Raw genomic sequence first — 16801 nt, forward strand, 5'->3', positions numbered from 1 at the left:
AGATATTGTTTTAAGTCTAGACGCGGCGAAGTCTAGACGATTTCTTTCAATATACGCTTCGACAGTTTAATGTTTCTAAGAATAAATAATGGTACTGCATGATTGTCATTATACTATGATATTCTTATTAATGTGTTTTGTAATCCATACTAATATTATAAATGCGAAAGTAACTCTGTCTGTCTGTCTGTTACTCAATCACGCCTTAACTACTGAAGCAATTTGCATGAAATTTGGTATAGAGATATTTTGATACCCGAGAAAGGACATAGGCTACTTTTTACCCCGGGAAATAGGATAGGTTTTATCCCGGCAGGCGGCAATCTCACGGGAACGGGAACTATGCGGGTTTTTCTTTGACTGCGCGGGCGAAGCTGCGGGTGGAAAGCTAGTATATTATAAACACATGCAATATGTATGTCCGTTTTGATGTGATTCTATAGATTATGACGTTTTGTAACTTCTTGTAACTTAGAGTTTTGGTATCTTTATATCTTTTACTAAATACAAATACTAATCAATGATAATAACTAAATCTATTTTACATTTATTGACACAAAAATTTTATGATGTTCAGATCATAATGACTGGCCGGTTGGCTTGGTTGGTAGTGGCCCTGCCTTCAAAGCCAGAGGTCGTGGGTTCGATCCCCACCCGGGGAAAATATTTGTGTGATGAACATAGATCTTTGCTCTGTGTCTGGGTGTTAATTATCTATATTTAAGTATTTATTTAAAATTATATATGTATGTTTATCAGCCATCTGGTTTCCATAACACAAGCGAAAGCTTAGTATGGGATCAGATCGTGCCGTGTGTGAAAATTGTCCCGAAATATTTATTTATTTATTTCATTTAGGATAATAAATTATCATCTGCATTTGATCTAAATCAAATCACGCATGATCTTCGTCACTATACAGCTACATCATCCATTCTGTAACATACGATGATTAATCGTTAGGCTTATAGACGGTAATGTAGCATGACATGCTTCATATGATGTCATGCATGCATGACCGTTTAATGAATGACATGCAAACTACGGGCTGGTAGCTGATTGACGAATCTTTCTATTTTCTACCCTGCAAGCATGCCGCATCAGTCAGGTCTACGACGTCATGACATGCAAAAGATTAGTGTTTAACGAACTATACTCAGGCTGGACGCGAACTGTTTAAAAATGTAACTTACTCATGTAACATGACAATTCACGTAAACGCATTACCGTGTAGGGACTACTTTAAAGGCGCCTAAGCTATAAGAACGGATTCAATCTGTTTAATCTCGTTGTAATAAAGGTGAAGCGACACAGCGACGCGGACGGTGACAAGTTAATTCTGTCAAAGCGAGACTCGGCTTTGTGCACTCGAAATGTACAAATTGCATTGGCGAGAGTGGCGGGAAGGGGTGGGGGGGTGCAAGGTGGCGGTGCGCCTTTGTGACGTCTTGAGATCAGGGGGGTAACCGGCATCTCTTATAGCAAGCTTATTATAACATTACTATGTCTTTTCGTACCGTGACACCCTTAACGCAAGCTTGTTGCAGCGTTAAACTGATTTTGTTTTTCTAGCAATTTTGATGACGTCACTCGTAATAGTTCACTCAATTATTGGGACCGGTGCGAACTGCGATCTATTTGACAATTTGACAGTTATCAGATAATAATAGAACTTTACATCGGCTTGTTCGAAGTAAACAAGTGCGTAATCATCACGAGTCCCTATGAGATATGGGGGCATCATATGAACAATTTGAAAATACAATATAACCTACAGATTTATCTGTATAAGATAAAAGTAATGTAAGTACCATACCCAATGCAAATCTATTTAAAAATACGTCTGTATAAGTACACATTCTCCACTTGTTATTTCTCTGTATAATAAAATGCAACTCTACTTATTCCCTAAACATAAATTTTATCTTATACTTAATGTAAATCTATAAAAGATTGTTTATTATTTCTTCATGATTCAATATATTTTATCATGTTATTATTTACCTATGTAGAATATAAGACTATAAAAGTAAATCTACACTCAAATGCACTACCCATATTATACTTAAGTAGTCTGTTGTTAAGGATCTCATTTAATTTTGAGAAATAAAACCATTATTTATTTCCAGATTCTACAATCAATTCCGAGCACAAGGAATAAGATTACCCAGAGTAACCACATGGAAGCATTGATAGTATTCAAGAAGCTATAAAGTGCCAGCGCAACATGAATATATTTTTTTCAATAGGAAGCAATATCATAGTTACTTTAAATGTTTAAGTGCAATAAAAAACATTTATAAATCCAAAATCTTTATTTAGTCCTTTTTATTTATTTATTGACAAATCATTTGCTCCTTTACTTCTCTTGATATCATTTATATAAAAAAAAGTGATAAAATATGGAAGTATTCGAAATTAGATTCAATTCTATTTAGCTTAAATATTTATTAAAAACAATTAGGTAGATATATAACTCAAATCCAAATTTGTAAGTAAATAGCATATTAAAAACACCCTTGATTAAAAAAATTAAGTTTTATTTATAGTATCAGCCTTTAAAACTTAAAATGCAATAAACAAAAACTTTATATTTACATCACAATGAATAATTCCTACACTAATAGATTAATGGTATTTATATTTTTATTTTAAATTTAAATCAATTATTGTATTTGCATAATATAGAGTAGATAAATAATTTAAAAACTTGCAGTACTTATGTATACTTTTAATTTCATTTTTATTAAACTCAAAATGAAAACAATGTAGGTACTATATTAAGGTACAATTAAATTTTTACATTTTCAGATGTATGATACAAATATGAATATTTTAAGTGTAGACTGTAGACATGGTGGCGCCTCCCCCAACTTGAAGTTCTCACTACCACATGATCATCTCCCAAGCCGGTACTTCCTTGTTCAATGTTTGGGCAAGCCGGCAATCAACACAACTGTGAAAGATAAATTGGATTTAAACTGATTCTTTGTTGCTTTAAAATTTAATAAGTACATTTAATATGTTTACTTTTATTATTAAAGGGCTTGTCATGGTGTATGTAAACGTCTAAAAAGAAGTTTTTTAAACAATGTCGGTATGGTTTCTTAAATACCTTATTTGTTAATAATTTTTCAAGTATTTCAACGTTTTAGTTGTTTATCTTGCAATTCTTAATATTGTATTAAAAAATACTTAAATGTGTAGGTACAATGCCTTAGAAAACTTTTAATATAAGTAGCTTCTAACCAAACATAGATAGGTTTGCTTATAAATTAATATAAATATTTACTTTTGACCAGCTGCTCTAGTTTTTGTGAACTCCCAAATCATTTGCACTTATACTTTCAGAGAATTCTATCAACTTCGTCTCAGCATAACTTTTAACTCGTTGGGAGTTATTTATGTACCTTTGTCTTTGTAACTTCAGGGTCAGGGAGCTTCGCGCACTCTGCACAATGTTCTGCTGCAAGTTAAATAAAAATTACTTCAATTAACAATAATCAAAACAGACGAAATCATGCAAAAACCAATACTTTATTCGTAAAAATATATCTGTGTTATCATAAATCGTCCAATGTTTTAGATATATTTATAACTCGTATATTATCTTACCTTGCTATTTCAATTGCTCTTTCATGCATTCTTTAATGCATATTACTTATCTTTCGCAATTTTTCAATTTGATTTATCCAAATTTTAGATAATAATACGAGGACAGTGATTATGACATTTGGATTTTTGACGTTTAATTTTCAAGCACCGCCATTTTTATAATAACAACCTTGTTTTGTTGAGTTCACAAAATAATCTTACTTTATTTTGATACCGGGAGCCTTTTCAACATGATTACTATACGATTGCCTACAATGTCCAATGACCGAATGAATTCCGAAGTTTTGTCTATTTTTTTAAGATTAATGGCTTGGCTACGAGGCTTTTAGGCCAAGTCGTAATGATTTGTATCCATGTTTGTATCGAACATTAGACGTCAAAAATCAAAATGTCATGTCACTGTCCTCATAATTCATATTAATATCTAAAATTTCAGATAAACTTAAACTTAAATATGTGAATCTCATCTCTGGATAAATGAGAAAGTGCGAAAAAGCAATATTGAAATAATTTGGAAAATCCAAAAGTGCACGCCTCATAATTTTTTTAATAAATATTTATTAATTATTATTTTTGTTTATTTAATAACAATTAAACCACATCGAATCAGACCCTAAAAAATGAAAGGGTTCTATTCCTGAGCATACTCAAGCGTAAGAGAAAAAAAAAGACTCGATTAGTAAAGTATTTCGGTCGCTATCGTGTTAACAAGAAAAAGGATCCGCACATACAGACACACGGACGTCCAAGACAGAACTTTTTTAAACTGTTTTTTAACTAGTTTAAATAACAAAAATGACATCAAAAATATCATGAACGTTAAAAATAGTGTTTTTTCTTAATATGTGTGTGTATGTATTATCTTACAAGTGCAATGTATGATACATAAAGACATTTTAAGTTTGAAAAATCAGATGTTTTGCGCGAAGTGACAGTAGTACCCACCTCAACGCTTCGCTTATGAGGCGTGCAATAGCAAGGTAAGATAAAGCACGAGTAAGGACGATTTATGATAACAGACTACAGAGATATATTTTTACGAATAAAGTTTTGGTTTTTGCATAATCTCGTCTGTTTTGATTATTGTTACTTAATTGAAGTAATTTTTATTTAACTTGCAGCACAACATTGTGCAGAGTGCGCGAAGCTCCCTGACCCCGAACTTACAAAGACAAAGATAGGTACATAAATAACTTCCAACGAGGTAAAAGTTATGATGAGACGAAGTTGATAGAATTCTCTGCTGAAAGTTTAAGTGCAAATGATTTGGGAGTTCACAAAAACTAGAGCAGCTGGTCAAAAGTAAATATTTATATTAATTTATAAGCAAACCTATCTATGTTTGGTTGGAAGCTACTTAAAGTTTTCTAAGGCATTGTACCTACACATTTAAGTTTTTTTTAATACAATATTAAGAATTGCAAGATAAACAACTAAAACGTTGAAATACTTGAAAAATTATTAACAAATAAGGTATTTAAGAAACCATACCGACATTGTTTAAAAAACTTCTTTTTAGACGTTTACATACACCATGACAAGCCCTTTAATAATAAAAGTAAACATATTAAATGTACTTATTAAATTTTAAAGCAACAAAGAATCAGTTTAAATCCAATTTATCTTTCACAGTTGTGTTGATTGCCGGCTTGCCCAAACATTGAACAAGGAAGTACCGGCTTGGGAGATGATCATGTGGTAGTGAGAACTTCAAGTTGGGGGAGGCGCCACCATGTCTACGTCTACCTACAGTCTACACTTAAGATATTCATATTTGTATCATACATCTGAAAATGTAAAAATTTAATTGTACCTTAATATAGTACCTACATTGTTTTCATTTTAAGTTTAATAAAAATGAAATTAAAAGTATACATAAGTACTGCAAGTTTTTAAATTATTTATCTACTCTATATTATGCAAATACAATAATTGATTTAAATTTAAAATAAAAATATAAATACCATTAAACTATTAGTGCAGGAATTATTCATTGTGATGTAAATATAAAGTTTTTGTTTATTGCATTTTAAGTTTTATAAATAAGACTTTATTTTTTTAATCAAGGGTCTTTTTAATATGCTATTTACTTACAAATTTGGATTTGAGTAATATACCTAATTGTTTTTAATTAATATTTAATCAAAATAGAATTGAATCTATTTTCAAATAATTCCATGTTTTATTACATTTTTTTTATATATAAATGTTATCAAGAGAAGTAAAGGAGCAAATGTTTTGTCAATGAATAAATAAAAAGGACTAAATAAAGATTTTGGATTTATAAAATATGTTTTTAATTGCACTAATACATTTAAAGCATGATATTGCTTCCTATTGAAAAAAATATATTCATGTTGCGCTGGCACTTTATAGCTTCTTGAATACTATCAATGTTTCCATGTGGTTACGCTGGGTAATCTTATCCCTAGTGCTCGGAATTGATTGTAGAATCTGGAAATAAATAATGGTATTACTTCTCAAAATTAAATGAGATCCCTAACATAAGTATAATATGGGTAGTGCATTTGAGTGTAGATTTACTTTTAAGTGTTTTATTACCTATATAAATAATATAACATGATAAAATATATTGAATCAAGAAGAAATAATAAAGAATCTTTTATAGATTTACATTGAGTAGGTATTAGATAAAATTTATGTTTAGAGAATAAGTAGGGTTGCATTTTATTATATAGAGAAATAACAAGTGGAGAATGTGTACATAAACAAACGTATTTTTAAATATACTCTTAAGATTTGCATTGGGTAGGTATGGTACTTACATTACTTTTATCTTACACACATAAATCTGTAGGTTATAATTGTATTTTAAGATTGTTCATATGATGCCCCCATATCTCATAGAGACTCGTGATGATTGCGCACTTCACAATAATAAATTATTTACACGATTCTTCTTAAATCAAAAGGTTTGAAGCCTTTTCTTGGAACAACCCGATGTAGTTATGTTAATTTTGCATTTTTAATATAATAAATGTATTATCTTCTTTAAAAGCTTCATTTATTAAATAGATTTCCAACTACATACGTTTCACTTAAATTTGATGTGTATTCTTTTAATAATATTCAAAATAATGTTATAAAAGTTCCATATTTACAACTTCACTAAAATTGCTTAAAACTGTCATTATTGACATTATAACAAGAATGCTAAATGTCAAAGAGAGCGTGCCGGTTCCAATTTTTCGATTGACGTCTCGAAACCGCTCGAAACAGTCTTGTTGCAATTGGTTTTCATATGTTTTAGAAGGTCCCGGTGCCAAAAAAGTAAGATTATTTTGTGAACGCAACAAAACGTACCCATAATAAGACTGTTATTCTAAAGGTGCCGGTTACCCCCCAGTGTTGAATATACAGTATTGATCCCTGTTTGTTGTTACATGATGTCACTAATATGTAGTGGTTTTATAAGGTCTTGTTGTAAATATTTTATAGTAAATTGTTCTATATGCGTGTATTTTATTCAATAAGGGTTTCGATTACGAAGACTATTTTTAGGTGCACGTAGAAGTTTTTTTTTTATAGCCGAATGCTAATTCATCCAGTCTTCAATACTAAAGCAATGGTCTAGTTTCCGTAATAAAAAAATTGAATACCAAAGTATTTAGTCTATTCATTATATTGATTCAAAACAAAACCCAAAAGGGTAATTACTGACTTAAAACTAAAAAGCATGATGAAATATTTATAAAGTCAAGTATTACTTTGAAACTATTGGAATTGCAACAATTTATTGCTTCGAAACTCGTCGCTGACAGCTCCCTGCTGAGGCGTTCACTTGCTATTAATACTAGCTGTATATCAATTTTGAGTGTATCTACGATTTCTTAAATGCTAAATTTAACGATCTGTTTCATAGGTTGATGTGTGTGCCAATAATCGTGCAGCATGTATTGAGTTGATTTGTGGGTAATGCTAATTTGCTGCTATTTCTTGATGGAAGACACATTTAGAAATTCTTAATAAGTTTGCTAACAATTACTTCCTCTCCATTCTTTGGAATCGCCAGGTATTATCGAAGATTTTTTTTTTCATTTGTCCCTGTACCTGTAGCATATTTGATGATCTTTATATGCCCTGTAGCAGGTTTGTGACAAGATCTTTACTGTTAACCCCTACTTTAGATCACTTACTCCCTTGTGATACAGTTTAGCAAACACAGGCATCGTAACGGGCCCCAACTAGCCACATAATATATTCGCTACACTTTTCAATAATAATGTCGTCGGTTTGCAAACGAGTTTTTACAATTTCAAGGCTATGCGAATTGATTAGTCACTGTATTATGCAAGCACGTTATACCCAAGCGCACCTCATAGATATGTCTGTAATAATATGTGCCTTGATATGTTCATAATATTAGTTTAATTTATTGTAAGAACTTGTACTGCAATTTAACTAGGGAAATGTATGTATACATAACTAAGTATGCATGTCTAGCGTATGCATGTATGCCATGTAACTACGTTGAGTGTATGCTGTATTCGGGTATTTTATATGGAGAAATAAGATTTCGCTTTTGAAAGATGAGCGATAAGGTCAGTCTGGAGTTTGATACCGAAAACTATTTACTGATCCACTTTTTCCTTGATATTTTGGGCATCATATACTAATATTCTTCCGATGTTTTGACGATAATTTTGAAATATTTCCAGTTCAATATGGTCATCAAATTTTGACTAGGTAGTAATTTACATAGTTTTCAAAAGTCGTATTGTAACTGTCCTACAGCGACGTAACTAAGGCAATAATAAGGAATAGGTCAGGAACTAACCATGTTGTTAAAGTCTATTATATTATTCTTAGCGTGTTTTTAATATCTTCTTTTAAACATAATGCAAACAATTTATTTGGTTCTGTCATCATGTTAATTCGTCTGATAACGGTGCTTCTGATTCCAAATAAAGAAACAATAAAAATATACATTGCTTATTGTCATTAGTATGTTCTCTTTATTTTCGAAAGTTACCCGTACACTTTCACATTAATTATATTATGTTATGTGCTTTTTCTGATTTGTACAAATCCCAACACGACGCTAATACAGTAATTATACTCTACTCGTACGCTCCTCAGCGGATACACAAATTATAATTATACCGTGTTCGTAGTTTGTACAATGTTTTCGACTTGTTTCATTTGTCATATCTGACGTGCTTAATTATACACTGGTCTTGTTCTGATGGCTAGATATTTGGCAAAGCATGCAGAGTATTTAAAGCTTTAGTCATGTGTTCTTAGAGTTTATTTTGTATTGTTGTGCGAGGGAATAATATTCTATTTGATTTTAATGTCTCTCAACTGGTTGTTTCGCATTTTTGTTAATGAATTGCTAATGATAATTCTTTTGTCCGTTTAATGATGCTTATTTAAGTGCTTGTCTGTGTAATGAATTGAGTGCTGAATCGTATTATATACTCGCAAGTGGAAAAGCTAGGTTCTTATTGGTTTGTTGATCACATGATTGATGAAGATCCTTTGCGAATGTAATGCTCGCTGTTGATTGCTTGTCAATTAGCCAATTATTGTCTATTGTGTTTGGTTCTTTATTCTATCTAGTTAAACTTTGCGGGAGCGTTTTGACTTTTTTAAAAAAAAAAAATTAAATTAAAATTAAACTTATTTAATTATTAACTATAACAAGTGGACGATTTGGAGTCACAAATGTTAATGCCAGAATTACATGCAATGATACAATCAATACCTTATTACGAAACAAATGTTTTTCAATAACTGCTATGCTTATGTTAAATTGCAAGAACTCTCCGGTGGTCTTGCTGAGGCCAGCGGAAAGCTATTGCTCAACCTAACACAGAGGGTTGGGGTGGATGCGTAACTCCTCCCTCCTTAAGTGCGAAATTATCGGTTTGTTCATTTTTAATAACTATCCGATGATTTCGCAGACATGTTACATTTAATATCTTATAACGAAGTAAGTAAAGTAAAAATAGAATTACAAGTACAAAGATTAAAAATAGAGACGTATAGCCTAAAGTAGCACTGAATCTAAAATTTCTTTCACTGTTAACCATTTCACTATCACTGAACACTGATTGCTTTAATATCGTTGACATATATTTAACTTCGTCCAAGTTGATGCCTCGCATATTGAGTACACGTGTACTGGATAATATTGGAGTTCTATTCACAGGTAATTGCGGCAAAACTATAATTTTTGTTGGTTCTACAGGATCATTCTCAGTGATTACTTGGTGAGGGCGAATCGTTATATTCTGGATCTCGATGCTACATGGTTCGTCGATGGTCATTATATATTTATGTGCCCACGACAGGATATTTGCTGACATCACCATTGCAAATTTGAGTCAGAGTATTTCTGTATTTTGAGAAAAGTATCCAACTTATAGGTGTGATTCTTTGAATTCTTACATTCTCTATATTGATTAGCTGTTGTTCGCAGTGCATTGGGTTTCCTTCAAATTTAAGCAGTTGTTCTATGCAAGTAGTTTCAGGATATGGCGTTTGATTTTGTTCATCGCATAGAAATTGTTCTCCAGTAGCGAGCGATCGGCACGGTTTTACAATCGGTAAGTATTTCATCCCCTTTGCCAACAGGTAAGGATATTTAGGAAAAATGGAAACGGTATTACTATCGGATTCACGGTACATAGGTATAGAGTATAATTTGTAATAGTTATAAGTATAATTATCTGTAATTGGAACCTCCATTATGAACGTAATCTGGTTTTGTTTAATATACGATTTAACATTAATAGTTTCTTCTAGTTTTACTAAATTTGCCTCACTCGCTTTAAACACTAAATTTTCAGTTTGAGATATAAGAATTAAATGTTGCAACAGCTCAGTAGAATTAATAATACTTTGATGTAATATGGATATTTGATGATACTTTACTAAATGCTAGAGCAGTCTCTATTTCTCCTAATTTTATAAAAATAGAACGAAAATTACTAACAAATAAATTTAAAAGGCTTACAACATAAGTAGTATAAACCCAATGATTATCCTTAGATGCTAATTCCTTAATCATAGATTCTACAATTTTTAAACGCTTATCTAATATATTAGAATTTTGATTTAAGACTTCAGTAGAATTGATAAAACTATCGAGCATTTTAGATATTAAGGTAATTTTATTTCTAATGATAGTCTGATCGTTTTCAAGTTTAGCTGTAAGTTTATCGTATCTAATTGCGTCACTATAGTCTAAATTTCCGGTTATGTTTAAGAGGTTGTAGTTGAAGGGACAGCGCGGACTTCATCACTATCAGCCAACACCACAACGCGGAAGGCGTTTTACATTTTTAATAGGGACCATAGTCTTCCTTTTACCAATCTCTATCGGTATAACGTTCCTTGAACCTTGACCTATAACCTTAGCTTTATGGAATCGCGGCTTATCCTTGCTTTTTCGCTTATTAACGTCTTTCGCAAATATAATTTTTCCTGAAGGGAGACTGATTTGATCTTCACCACCTCTGCTATCCTTTACTTTTTGATTTTCACGTGAAAGGTCGTGAACTTGCATTTCGTTGTTAAAACACGTATATACTAGATTTGGTTTCGTATCTATTACTTCATGTAATATAGGTATACCGGACGATTCTACTATATTAGCTGAATGAACTGTATCCGATTTTGACGTTACAGATGGTGACCTGACTGGGTAGTCACATGTTCTAGGAGAACTTAGCGCCGATAGAGTTTCAGAGTCGGGAATAGATATCGTTTCACTAGAATCGCGTTCTGGTATAGAAATTGTACTAGAGTCGTTACGCGTTCTTGGCCTATTGTCTCTATCGCCTATATTAACAACCATAGATTCGTTTTCATTATCGGAATGCATAGCGTTAACTCTAATTCTAGATGAAGCGTCCGCGTTAAAATTTTGCTTCCCAGTATCAATCAATTTGGAATTAGTTTCAGGAATATAAATGTGTGGTAATTTCAGATTTGGATCGCAATTTAATTCTATGATTTTTTCTTTATAGAGGCTTTCGTTTGAAAATTTTCTTCATCAGACGGAAGCACATTAATGTCCTGAGTATCGTCAGTGGGTGTATAAATCTTATTCTCATCGTATTCGTAATTCGTATAGTCGTAAGGATTACAGCCATAGTAATTCGTATAGTCGTAAGGATTATAGTCATAGTAATAATTGTCATATAGTGAATTGTCGTTATGTAAGTCGGTTTCATTCACTCTAAAACCTGGCTGAATTATATTTTGTGGTCGAGGGGGTGCCGTCCTCATGGAAACGTCAGTAGACTCAAAGCGGTTATTTTGAGGAGGTTTTTGACCGAAATTCTGTGGCGTCATACCAAAAGTTTCAGGAGGCCTATAACCAAATTGCGGGTTTTGATTAAATGTTGGCCTATAACCAAATTGTGGATTTTGATTTAATGTTGGTCTATAACCAAATTGTGGATTTTGATTGAATGAAGGCCTATACCCGAACTGTGGGTTTTTATTAAACGGTGGCTTATAACCAAATTGTGGATTTTTATTAAAAGGTTCTTGGGGTGTGAATTTAAAACCAAATTTTTGAGGTACATTTGGTGTCCCAAAATTAAATCTTTGTTGAGGATTTTGTAAAAATTGGGGCACCGTTGTATTATTATGGGTACGATTGCGCGACTGATATTGTTCGTGAAAATTAACTTCTTCTAACACAATTTCTAGAGCCTGTTCTAATGTATTAGGCGATTTTAGTCTAACAATTCGCACCATATTTTCGGGCAAATTATACAAGAAAACGTTCAGGGCTGTATGATTATAAATCGCAATTTTCGCGCGTTTAATTTCCGTATCTACCGATAAATTAACCTTCGATATTAGTAACGATCTAATATTCTGAATCCTATTACAAAATTCAAGATAACTTTCCCCGGATTTTATTTTACAGGACTCGAGAGAGATTTTTATGCAATCCTCAGTTCGCGGATCGCCAAAATGTTGTTCCAGTAATTCTTTTAGCGCGGGCCAAGTGTTAATATCTTCGCGCTCGGATAATAACGCGGCGGCATCGCCTATTAATCTACTAGTTATTGCATGTAAAACGTAAATATTCTGCTCTTCATGCCCTCTAAATTTATTAATTATATATTCACATTTTCGAAAGAATAGATTCAAAATTCTTTTGTCTCCACCAAAAAGAGGAATAAGCTTTAACATATCACTCGGAATTGTTATTACGTTTACGCTTTCCATGTTAAATAAGTACAGAGTAATTAAAGTTCTGAAGTCTTTAACCAATTACAATAATTTCGAATTATAAAAATCACACACACCGAAATCAATTAAAAACACGATATAATAAAAATTCTTAAAATATAGCACAATAAAAAAAATATATGTTATCAATTACTATAAAAATTAAAACTTGAAATAAGTTATAAAATCACATATAAAATATAAAAATCATTAATTGAATTACGATCGATTTTGAGATCAATTAAATCAATTAATATTAATATTTCTTTATGCAAAAATCATTTAATTTTCTAATTTAAAACTTTTAATTAAGTTACACTCTATAGTTAATTAGTCTGTGCAGAGTTTTATGCAAGACAATTCTTAGAATTTAATACGATATTTCTTATGTATAAGTTATAACTAATTACTGATTTAATAGAATTTCATATTAAAACCAGATCCGTTATAATGCGAGACGTTCAATCCCAAAATAACAGTTAAAAATAGTTAAAAGTCAAAATTACACTCTCGTGAAAAGGATATGGGAATATATCAGAAAGGATGGCAAAAAGTTTTACTCACCAACCGATCGTCGATCCCATTATTCCTCGTCGTGGTCGTTTAACACATTTATTATTCGGTTCTTTTAGGATAGCACGGCCTTTATAGCAATGTTCTAGGGCTAATTTTGAAGACCTCTAGACATGCAGACCTTATATGGCTATCCTACCGGCTGCGCCAGTTAAACTTTGCGGGAGCGTTTTGACTTTTTTAAAAAAATAAAATTAAATTAAAATTAAACTTATTTAATTATTAACTATAACAAGTGGACGATTTGGAGTCACAAATGTTAATGCCAGAATTACATGCAATGATACAATCAATACCTTATTACGAAACAAATGTTTTTCAATAACTGCTATGCTTATGTTAAATTGCAAGAACTCTCCGGTGGTCTTGCTGAGGCCAGCGGAAAGCTATTGCTCAACCTAACACAGAGGGTTGGGGTGGATGCGTAACTATCTTGTCATGTTGCATTGGGGTTTGTTTTATCAAAATAAACAATTTGGAATTGTTTACCTACTTATGTAGACAGCATTCTGGTGTATTTACTCGTTTAGGTTTTCATTTTACTGGTGATTTAAGTCTAATTACAAATAAGTATTGCATGCTCTTCTAGAATCAAGAATATTCTTTCTAATGTACATTGAAAGTGCCACTTTTATGACTAGGCTAAAATAATAAGGAACTGATTCACATTAAGTTTGTCGACAAATTTTGCATTTTCCGAAAGTAATATGCAACAATAAGCTTGCATTGGCCCGCGGAGGTTCCGCATAGCAACAGTGCGGAGTGACATTTAAACGATCGATCAAGGCCCGATATTTCCGCGATTTTATCCGAAGGATTTATTATAAATGCTTTGTCTCGAAAGTGGGTACCGGTTGGAGAGCGCTCGGAATGTGAATGCATCGGGGAAATTGATTTTGTAACTGATTGTATGTGATAAGGATCATATACACATATGTTAGGTATGTGAAGCTGGGTGAATTTTTTGGGAAATATGGAAGTTTGGGGGTGATAGATGTAGAAGAATGTGAAGAACTGGCTTTCGGTTGTGGAGTTTTATGAATCTGTGTTGTTGTGATTTTGTAACTGATAGTATGTGATAAGGTGCAAGGTCGGTATGTAAAGCTGAGTGAAGTTTAGGGATTATTGTGGACGTTTTGGGGGTTACCGTGATGTCGAATTGCAGAATTATTTTCAATGTGGGAAAGTGATGGCGCTAGACGACAATACTGCTTTAATACGTCATATGATGGCTAATTCTATGAATACTTGACGCATTATTAATTCATTTTTATTAATTCATTCATATCTCTACCATTTTGTAGAGAGTTGTTCTTCTTTAATCCTTTTCTAGTATAATCATTATAATTTATCTAAATGAGCAACATAAATTGCACACATCGCATTAATGTACATCATATCTTTCCGAAATTAGAAATAGAACCGGTTTTATCGCCGCAAATGGTTTATTACGTGTTCACGGAGTGTAGAATGATGATAAATTATCATAATACATTATACTTACTTGTTTAGAGTTACGGTAATTTCTTAACATCAGTTTAGAAGTGTACACACACGATTATAATGTGCGAAGAACGCACACAAGTAAACTTCGTATGTAATACTAGATTTCCGCCCGCGGCTTCGCCCGCGTTTTCAAAGGAAAACCTGCATAGTTCCCGTTCCCGTGGGATTTCCGGGATAAAACCTATCCTATGTGTTAATCCAAGTTACCCTCTATATGTGTGCTTAATTTCATTGTAATCGGTTCAGTAGTTTTTACGTGAAAGAGTAACAAACATCCATACATCCATACATCCATACATCCTTACAAACTTTCGCCTTTATAATAGTACTAGAGGTCCGCCCCGGCTTCGCCCGTGGTACATATTTCGCAATAAAAGGTAGCCTATGTCCTTTCTCGGGTATCAAAATATCTCCATACCAAATTTCATGCAAATTGGTTCAGTAGTTTAGGCGTGATTGAGTAACAGACAGACAGACAGACAGAGTTACTTTCGCATTTATAATATTAGTATGGATTAAGATTAAGATGAGCTTTTGATGATACAAAAAGTGTAATAAAATTGGATTACAAAGTTATTATTAGTGAGTATATAAAAAGCTAGCGTCGTTTCCGCTCCGTCCGGTCGGTGGAGTATGTAAAGTAAATGCTAGATCGGTTTCTAAGTCGACTTTCTCGCGGTGAAAGTCCGTAACATAACGTCGGCGTGTGGTTTTGGTGTGGTGGGCAGCGGTAAATTGTTCTTTCGCAATGAGTGAGATATATTGTTAGGAAATGTTTGGAAAATTTATTGGCTTGGAGATTCCATATTAGGTGGCCACAAATATCAATTTACTGGAAGGAATCTTATTAGAAACACGACTATTCTATATAAAATTAAAGCCTATCAAGAACTATGTAGTAAATAGTAAAGACACATAAATCTACATTCTAAATATTACAGTACTCCACCTTCATTTGTGTAGCCTTTATCTATGAGTAACTATTTTAGTTTATCGTTTTAAAAATGTTCTTTTTTTGTGAATAATACAAAAATCTCGTTTTGTTCGTATTTTCATTTAATTGTTGTTGGTCCTTTTTCATGTTTTCTTTTTTAGATTTCCGCTTATCGCTCATCCCACTTCTAAGAACGTAGCCTTCAGTAATAGTTACGCCACAGGTTACGCCTATGATCGCGAGCCATAACACGTGACCTTTAGCAACCTTTCTATTCAGTACCTACCTACCGATTGTTTTGAGTTTAACCGTTCATTTTGACTCGTGATATACCCAATTACCTAACGTCTTCATAGAGTAATTAACCCATTGGTTTTTCATTTTCAATTATTTGAAGTATTTCGTCGTTATATCTAGATAATAAAAGCATTATTTTGGAAATTTTTCGTTAGTTGATTAGAAATAGGTTATTTTTTAGTTTTCAATTATTAGTGAGTTTTTTTTTAGTTTTATGAAACGTACGGTACTTAGGTACGTACACCGTACCTATACAGGAAATTAATTATTAAAACGGTTCCTGCGCCTTATAAAAAGACGCCTGTGTTTTACGTTCGCTAAAATTATTACTGATGTTTAAACCACAAAACTAACAAAGTATTTAAATTTAAAGAAGGTATAGTTTTATTAGTGTACTAGCTTTCCACCCGCGGCTTCGTCCGCGCAGTCAAAGAAAAACCCGCATAGTTCCCGTTCCCGTGGGATTTCCGGGAATAAACCTATCCTATGTCCCGGGGTAAAAAGTAGCCTATGTCCTTTCTCGGGTATCAAAATATCTCTATACCAAATTTCATGCAAATTGGTTCAGTAGTTAAGGCGTGATTGAGTAACAGACAGACAGACAGAGTTACTTTCGCATTTATAATATTAGTATGGATTGACGGCAAATCTGCTTTG

At 32.5% G+C, this 16801-nt stretch overlaps 1 protein-coding gene and 2 long non-coding RNA genes across 6 annotated transcripts in view; 2 read left to right on the forward strand and 1 right to left on the reverse strand.

Annotated features, from left to right (window-relative positions):
- LOC149485461 (uncharacterized) overlaps positions 1-16801 on the forward strand; it is a 106189-nt gene that overhangs the window by 47381 nt on the left and 42007 nt on the right. The gene's annotated exons all lie outside the window — the stretch shown is intronic.
- On the reverse strand, positions 2526-3927 carry LOC149485462 (uncharacterized). The gene is made up of 3 exons (XR_016316219.1): positions 3616-3927; positions 3293-3466; positions 2526-2956 (listed from the first exon to the last, which is right to left on the reverse strand). It is a non-coding gene; the product is annotated as an uncharacterized LOC149485462 (long non-coding RNA).
- On the forward strand, positions 4611-5341 carry LOC149485463 (uncharacterized). Its single transcript, XR_016316220.1, has 2 exons — positions 4611-4917; positions 5248-5341. It is a non-coding gene; the product is annotated as an uncharacterized LOC149485463 (long non-coding RNA).

This window comes from Colias philodice, chromosome 10, assembly GCF_061535455.1.
Source record: "Colias philodice isolate Cphi_HAF_F1 chromosome 10, ilColPhil1 Martin Lab GWU primary, whole genome shotgun sequence".
Lineage (NCBI taxonomy): Eukaryota > Metazoa > Arthropoda > Insecta > Lepidoptera > Pieridae > Colias > Colias philodice.